We start from the raw sequence: 9,450 nt of genomic DNA on the forward strand, positions 1-9,450 counted from the left end.
CTGCATGTCTTTGGACAGTGGGAGGAAGCCGGAGTACCCGGAGGGAACCCACACAAACACGGGGAGAACATGCAAACTCCACACAGAAAGACCCTGGCCTGATGTTGGAATTGAACTCAGGACCTTCTTGCTGTGCGGCAACAGTGCTAACCACCGTGCCACCATGTTGCCTTTATTTAAAACTTGTTTCATTCAAGCTGAGCAAAGAAATGGTCCTTCTCCAAAGACTCCAGCATCTGAACATCATTAAGCTGAAGGAGGAAGAGAAGGAGAGGCCGAAAGAGTCACAGTCAATCTGGAGCAGGGGAACCCTCTCCAGATGATCCAGCTGCCCCAGAGCCCCTGGGTGGACAGATTCAGAGTGTGTCTGGACCTGGTCCGGCTCCTCCACTTCCTCTCTCAGTCGCCTCTGGGCTCCGTGGCCCTTTGGACTTCCAGCCTCGGCAGTTTGTCACAGTGTCCGGCTCGCTGAAGCTCACGGACCTGGATGATGCCAGCGCGGAGGAGACCACCTGTCACACAGACACAGACTGTACTCTCCAGTTTCCACACAGAAACTTTACTCTGCCCTGCTCAGCTTGGGGTGTGTGTGAGGGGCTAAACGAGAAGAGGAACATTTACAACGCCTACAGGTATTTTTTCACCTACCTGCTGCCTCACCAGGCCCCGCCCGGCCTCACACACCTGGTAGACCGCATCATGAACGCCACAGGGGAGCTGAAAGCTGACATCAATCAGACACTGGAGGCCTTTGAACACATCCTGCACCTCTATAAGTCTGACCTACACCTGGAGAACCTGTCTCCATCAATAATCAGAGATCACACTGTGATGCGAGGGATGGGCACTTCTGGGAACGTGGAGTACCGCTGCTGGCCATCCTGCAGCCAGCAGGGCTGCGTGCTGTCAGTCCACAGTGCCTGAGAGGCAGCGTGCATCTGTAACTCCCACTCTTAGTGCAACAGCTTCACTCTGACGGGGCAGAAGACTTGGACGGGCCGCCTCCTAGCCTCTTTCAGGAGTGGCTTCAGTCACCTGGTGCCTGATGGGACATCAGAAGTTTATGTAAAGAAGACAAAAGTGGGGGAAAGGCAGACGAGAGGGAGCGAGAGAGCATGTGGGAGTACAAGGGAGAGAGGAGACATGACAAACTGGGGGGAACATAGAATGAAACATGAGGACGGAAACAATACACAAGCACTCATACAACATATATAAACACACACACACACACACATAAACACAGAGTAAAACGACACATGAGGTAATCTACTAATCAAGAAGGTAAACAGAACATCCTCGTTGATACAGAATAAACTCAAGACTAACAAAGTGAACTTAAACATAAACAATAATACAAAATGACATCAAAATACAAGAAAATTCAAAACACTGGGTCTAATTACCCAGGACCATGACATATCAAGGCTAGGTGTAGCTCAGCGCCCAGATTACATCCTTTGTTGTACTATTACATAAAGATCTGGTGGGAAGCTTTTAGAACATTATTTGAATCATTAGGTAGAAAAAAAGCACGCTTTGCCAGCCTATCGATAAAAATCATGTGCATGATAAGAGATAAAAGGCAGTCTTGATTTCTTCCGTGATATTAACACTTTGCTCTTAATTATGGTGATTTGAGATGACTAGTGGAAATAATTGGGTGGATGAAAATTTCTTAATCAGCTTACCTCTGGACATAATTCACTTCTCTTTTTTTGTCCTCTCCTCTCCAGCAACTTTTGCAGTCAGAATAATCTGAGTGCACTGTTGTGAGAAACATGTTTTACTTTTCCAAGATCAGCTGTATAAATTCACTACAGGCTCCTCTTGTTCAGGATTTATCTGTTTATTTCTTCATTTCTATTAGTGTTATTTCAGTTAATACATTGTCATATATAATGTCTAAGGCAGGACAGGCAGAAATACATACATAAATACTAGGGGTGCAACAATACACAAAATTCACGGTTCGGTTCGGTTCGATACTTTGGTATCACGGTTCAATATTTTTTCGATACAAAAAAATGTTCATGCTTTTTTAATTTGTCATTTATTAAAATTATAAATATATATTTTAACTCAAACGTACAGTTTTTGAATTTAATGTTGCTGAAACAACAAAGGGATAAAATAATAAATCTATCTGATTGAGAAATCACTCATCTTTGGAAAATGGTAAATGGCCTGTATTTACAGTATATAGCGCTTTTAATAGTCCCTAAGGACCCCAAAACGCTTTGCATATCCAGTCATCCACCCATTCACACACTGGTGATGGCAAGCTACATTATAGCCACAGCCACCCTGGGGCGCACTGACAGAGGCGAGGCTGCCGGACACTGACGCCACCGGGCCCTCTGACCACCACCAGTAGGCAACGGGTAAAGTGTCTTGCCCAAGGACACAACGACCGAGACTGTCCAAGCTGGGACTCGAACGGGCAACCTTCCGATTATAGGGCGAACTCCTAACTCTTGAGCCACGATCACCCCGGAAAACAGAGTTTATTACAGAGAAATGGCTCTTTCTAAATTAAAAGCTATACTATACGCTTCTTCTGGGCTATATTCTCAGCAGCATATTAAACATATCAGGTCCCCATAAGGAGAATCATGTGCTAACGGCTGTCTAAACGACTCGGGTAAAGTTTGTAGCATGCGTGCTTGTTGCTTTTGCCTGCTTCCACTTGTCTTTGCACTAGGATGATGTCAGTGTACATGTGCAGTCATATTCGTTGTGTTCCCACTAGTGCTGTCAGCGTTAATCTCGTTGAAATGACGTTAACGCCACAACACAGCAAATCTCCATTAACGAGATAATGTCATGGTCCCCGTGCCTGCTCGGCTGGCCCTGTGTGGCTACATGTTATGTTTTGTCTTTTCTCTCTCTCCTCTCTCTCTGCTCGCTACCTGGGCGGAGCTCATTGTGAGCTCCCGGCCTCCACCACCTGTAGGCAATCACCTGTGGCTCCTCACCTTGTTTGCTCCCGCTACTTAAGGCAGTGACTGAGAGCACCTCGCCGCTGGACTATTGAATAACGCTCGTCAGTGCTACTTTAGCCTCAGCCAGTTTTGAGCTCTGTCCGTGAAAGTTCCGTGCTAACCCTTCATGCCCCCTTCTCCTTCACCTGTATATAGTGCACCTGGAGTGTGTAAATAAACCTGTTTTTCTGAGATTTCAGTCTGCGCTGAGTCCTCCCTGCTCCTCCGTGACAGAATAGTCCAGCCAACCATGGACTCAGCGGACTCTGCTTCCTCGGCCCCGGCCCCGATTACCTTGGAGGAGCTACTACACCGGCACGAGCAGATGTTAGTCCGGCTCAGTGGAGAGGTGGCCGCCTTGGCTCTGGCCGTCGCCCAACGAACACCACTAGAGGCGAACCCCCCCGAGACGAGCCCCCCGGAGCGCCCAGCCTCTGCCTCATCTCCTCAGGTAACATCAGGCTTTGCTGTAAGCGCTGCTGCACCACCTCTCTCCTCTGTGTCTTTGGATAAGCTGTTGCCCACACCTGAGGCATTCACGGGGGAGCTGGGGAAGTGCGCGGGGTTTTTGATGCAGTGCGCTATGCATTTTCGCCAATTGCCACATGTCTTTTCTAGCGATGAGGTCAAGATCGCCTATTTCGTTCAGCTGTTACGTGACCGTGCTTTGACCTGGGCGCAGGCTCAACTTCAAGCAAACCCTGTAATTACGTATGCTGACTTCCTTTCCAAGTTTAAGGCTGTGTTTGATAAGGGCTCCAGCGCACTAGTTCCCACCAATGTAATTGAGCATTGGGTGGCACATCCGACATACTGTTTTACTTTTGCTTACCTTCAGGGTCATACGTCACATGAAAACCAAAATAGTTCCAAACGCCAGATCTGAATGAGGGTGGGGGAGGTTCAATTTGCCATGTTGCAAGGAGAGCTTAACTTCTGTCTCGCTAACTTGCCCTGCGCTCAGTGAATCTGGGTTCGATCCACTGAGCACTCAACACAGACAGCATCGTCAGAAGGAAAGTTGATAAAATAAATTAAAAAATTTTGTATTGTTCAATACATATGCGTACCGAACCGAAAGCACTGTATCAAACGGTTCAATATCGATACGAGTATCGTTGCACCCCTAATAAATAATAAATAATAAACTGTTTGCTGCTACAACTACACATGTTTCTTTTCCAACTATTTATTTATGAGTGACTTATGTATGTATGTATATATATGTATATATTGTACTATTCTTAGTTAGTGTATTGTCTGTCTTGTCTTAATGTTGGTTTAAAATGGAGCACTGTAACAAAAAATAATTTCCCCCAGGGATCAATAAAGTATTCTGATTCTGATTCTGAAATACCTACATAAATCAACAATCCTCTTGTGGTGTGTGTTTGTCTTTGTTATGAAGTGTACTTGTCAATGAGGATGGGAAGCTGCAATAACATCCCCCACGAGCCAGAGGCAGGCAGAGATAGATCTGGTGAAACCAGGCCATCTGCAGCCCCCAAGAGTACTGAAGACCTAAGAGGACAGGCAGCCAATCCCGCTGGAGACCAGGCTCCTCAGTGCAAGCTGAGGTCAGGGTCCCAGGGGCTCCAGGTGCCCAGAAAAGCTGGCAGTATCTGCCCCCCCCCCGCTTTCAGACAGTTGACTTACTTGTGGTTCATAGGGTTTTTAAAAGTACAATGTGAGGCAAAGTACTCTGTTAGGGTCATGAGGTCTTTAAGATAAGATGGGGCCTGAATATACAAAACCTTGTATGTGAAAATTCTGGATTTAACAGGGACCAATGAAGAGAAGCCAATAGGGGAGACATCTATTCTATACATCTAATACTGTATAGACCTCATAATGCTAAATTATATTCAGTTTTACATTTTACAGAGTTATATCGTGAATGTTTGATGTGGAAGAAAGAGTTGGGTACAGTGCTCAGATTCTGCACTGAGTGGAATTAGCAGAAGTGAAAACCTCTACTATTTTTTTCAGGGAAGCCATACACTATGATGACTGTTTGCCATTATGTTGCCTTTCAAAATTGTGGTATTCTCTTAATGATGAATGCAGCTTCATCCATAAACGAGGAAGGGACCATCAAAAATGCAAGACTTACTAAATAATTTTATTTCCTGTATGTTAGCTGTGAGGTGATCCAGCATGGTACTGTGCCACTCTCTGACTACCACTTAGCCTGCTTTTGGAGGAGATTTTAGATATGATTGACAAAAATTTGGATGTATTTGATATGCATCATTCTGGTTGAAACACTGCGAATGTCTTCTTAGGTTCCAAGAGAAATGTTTCTGGCAGAGCTCCTTCCGTGCAACACACAGCTTGGGCAGACAGAGTTATGGGCAGCCAGCTAAACCCAGACACCCAGAGTAAATAGCATTTGTGATGGGATATTAGCCTGAGCTGTTCTCTCATTTGGAGTGTCTGTCTCATTTCATGCTGACATCTAAGAGCTCAGGAGGTGTATTTTCAGGCAGTAAGCATCCACTTTAAACCGCTGGATCTAATCACTTCTGGCATCTGTCAGTCACACTCTGATAATGTGTAATGGCATCTGGTGTGAATATGCAGGTAATGGCCTCAGTAAATGAATGCAAGGTAACCTTTACCCCACTGGAGAGCCACAAAAAGCAATCAGAGGTGGCATGGAGGACTTGCTAATGATATTTGCGGCTACTCAAACAGACACAGTAATGGGCTCTTTATATGCTCTGACAGAAACTGGCACAAAATGTGGATGAGCCCTCTGTGGTTCCTTGTCACAGCTAATGTCAGAGGTTGGAATTTATGTATGAATATTTAAGGACAAACATGTAGACAATAAACAATGAACAAGAAGTCTGTAAGGAATGTTCCATTTTTTTTTTTTACTCCAAAGCTCAAAGTAAGGCAAGTAAGTATTTTTCAGGGCAAATCCAACCTAAAATTGAATCCATATAAAGTATGTGTTTATAGAATCCATATAGAATTTTAAATCACTTCATTTTAGTATGTCATTTATACATTTTTTTAAATAAATTGTTATTTAGTAGCTGTTATTGGTTCATGGTATCATTTTGAAAATTTCGTTTCAATGTAATGTTTTAATTGAATTTTATATAAATGATATCAAATCACAACAACAATCACCTCACAACTGTATACTGTAAGGTAAAGACCCTAAAATAATAGAGGGAAACTATCAAACAACCCCCTTTCACCAAGATTTAACAGACAGTGGGAAGGAAAAACTTCCGTTTAACAGGAAAAATCGTAGGCAGAACCAGGCTCAGGGTGGGGCAGCCATCTGCTCCGACTGGTTGGGGGTGATTTGAGAAAGACACATTGTGTAAGAGATCAATATTAAATAATTATTAAATGCAGAGTAGTGTATAAACACATAGTGAATGAATCATGGGAAGACCCCAGCATACTAGACATAAGGAAAGGGAGGTTTGAACCTGATCATGCCCCAGACTGTGTAAATGATTCATCTTTAGCTACAATTGCATATTTCTGCCTTAACCTGAATGGCAATTTTTTTTTCATGTCACATTTTACTTAAAGCTACACTATATTGCCATATGTCTTTGCTTGAACTCAAGAAACAAAGTCAAGAATTTAAACTAAAGTTTTAAAATAGGCATTAACAGTTTAATATGATAGATACTTTGTTTGTGGTTGTACTTGTTTGTGAAGTTGTCTGAAATACTCACTACTGTTTTTAGAACATTGTTTGATTTTTAATCTTTGTTATTTTTTTCATGATGACATTTCAGTATACACCGCTCAAAAAAATTAAAGGCACACTTCGAAAAGATCTCAGTGGGGAAAACAATCATGCCGGGCATCTATACCAATATGAACTAGGTAATGTGTTAGGAATAAAAGGATGCCACGTCATTTTGATGCACAGGTTGAGGGCCAAATTCAAAAACACCCCAAAATTCACAGTGAAAAAAGGATGCACAGGCTAGTCCAATTTCACGCCAACAACTCAAAATGCTACTCAGAGTTGCCTGACTGTAGAGGTCTATGCTTCCCCACACCATCACTGCCCCCCCCCCCCCCCCACCAAACCAGTCATACTGAACAATGTTACAGGGAGTATCATGCTTTCCACAGCTTTTTAAGACTCTTTCAGATCTGTCATGTTCTCGGGGTGAACCTGCTTTCATCTGTGAAAAGCACAGGGCACCAGTGGTGGACCTGCTAATTCTGTGCACTGTAGAAGTAGCAGATACAGGTCCTGCCGATGGGTTAAGGATCTTCTACGGCCCGATCCAGCTCTCCAAGAGTAACTACCTGTCTCCTGGAATCTCCTGAATGCTCCTGAGACTATGCTGGAAGACACAGCAAACTTTCAGACAATGTCACGTATTGATTTGGCATCCTGGAGGAGTTGGACTACTTGTGGAATCTCTGCAGTTATCACCTCATGCTATCAGTTGTGACACTGATTCTAGCCAAATGTAGAACTAGTGAAACTGATTAACAACCCCATATGCTACTTAACTGACCAGATCAATGTCTCACAAGTTTAACAGACTTGATGCCAGTCTTATGTCCCATGAATTTTTTTTTGAGCAGTATATTTAAGTTAAAGTACCCTGTGGCTCCAATCGCTCACTGTGACGCTTTCTCTTTTAAACCCTTGTAAAATTCACACTCTAGTTCTGCACCTATTCAGTTATGTTTATGTCTTGCAATACATATTTATATGTTCTGCATCATTTTGTGCTTTGTCTCTTCCCTTCTTTTACTGTAAAGATAGCTGAAACTTGTTCGAGTCTCAAAGTTCTGGTGGCATTTTAGTTTCCTTTTGTAAATGCTTTGTAGGATATAGATGATTCTCATTTTTAATAAAGCCACAGAAAAAAGTGAACTAACAACTAGTTACCATCTAAATTAACAACAAATTAGAATATGAAATAGTTATAAAACCTTTATTAATACAACTAGCTCATTTCAAATGTGCCTTTAAATGCTTTATTAATCATTTACATAGACTTTTTAAAATTATATCATGAACCGTTAACAACTCCCAAATAAATTCTACAAAACTATTTGGTAGTATTTTATTGTAATGTCACACCATTAAACATTAGTGAGGTATCAGCGAGGGCTCCTCCTTAGTATGCCATTTATAAATACAGATATGTTTTTCCATCTGTTACTGTTACACTATATACAGATATCACTGCAATTACATCACTACTAGTAATAATCATATTCATAATAATATATCTTTATTTATAAATGGCAAACTAAGGATGATTAATGCTATATAAATGATGAATTCAGCACTTGCTAATACTTTATTAATACCTTAATAATGCTTAATAGTGTGAAATTACTATGAAATACAAAGCAACTATTTACACCAATGTTTCTAAATGACAAGCTAAAAGGGAGTATTGGTTTTTAAATGATGAATTAAGTTTTAACTAATACCTTAATAATGTTCAATACTGGGTGGGTATTATAAAGTGTCACCCAACATGGATTTGTTTTGGGTTTTTACTGTAATGTCTGAAAACTCCCTTACTTCTTTAGGCAACTTTTTGTGTATAAATCTTGTTTTTGCTGTGCTCTTGATGGTCAACATATATTTTTTTACATTGATGTTATGTTAAACATATAGTTCTCATCATCCTCTCACTTTTCAAGTACTTAAAAAAGTTGGAATTTCAACAAACCTCTATGTTAGACAAAATTTGGAAAGACCCTGAACATGGTGACACTGCAAAAATATTTTTATGAGATGTAATAGGTGATATATATGTGAATTAATAAAGCAAAATCAGGCAAGCTGTAAATGATTATGATTAAGGTTAGTTATTCATTTGGAATAAAAATGGTTTTGGGTGCCACATTCAAAGTCAGTATTTCTCCACTATTCCATTCTCTTTTTCCTCCATTCTCTCTCCTTGCCTCCTGAAATTCACAACTGCTCTTACTGGGATTATCAATCCTTAATCAGCCCTCCCCACTGCATTCATGAGACAACTCAATCGGGCTAAGATATGCTAATCTTATTCCTCAGATGATTATGCCATGGAGTCAACATTGATCTTCCATGACCTCAGAAAAACACAGGCCCCCCAGTCAAAAAGACTGATGGTGATGTGTGTGTGTGTGTGTGGTGTGTAGTGGGAATAATCTTCTGCTGTGAATCAGTGAAATTTTTGAGGACTCCTGAACTGCTGTGATCGATTTCAGACCAATGAGACAATGGAGTGGCGCAAAGAACTGATAAATGCTTTGTGCTGTACAACAGTGTGGGATTTCTGATGTATTGCACTAATATATAAAAAGATTAAACTGGAAAATTTCATGGCAAACTGATTCAGTAAGGGTGAAGAAACATTTAGGTTGCCATGGGACCAGTGTTGGGTAAGTTACTTTAAAATAGTAACTTAGTTACATTACTAGTTACTTCTCTCAAAAGTAACTCAGTTACTTCAAGTTACTC

General features: G+C 41.5%; 1 pseudogene; it reads left to right on the forward strand.

Annotated features, from left to right (window-relative positions):
* The first annotated feature begins 209 nt into the window (after window positions 1-209).
* LOC102194614 (extracellular tyrosine-protein kinase PKDCC pseudogene) lies at window positions 210-3,765 on the forward strand (annotated as a pseudogene).
* Window positions 3,766-9,450: the final 5,685 nt, after the last annotated feature.

Source organism: Pundamilia nyererei, unplaced genomic scaffold, assembly GCF_000239375.1.
Source record: "Pundamilia nyererei isolate P.nyererei 1_Seehausen unplaced genomic scaffold, PunNye1.0 scaffold00525, whole genome shotgun sequence".
NCBI lineage: Eukaryota > Metazoa > Chordata > Actinopteri > Cichliformes > Cichlidae > Pundamilia > Pundamilia nyererei.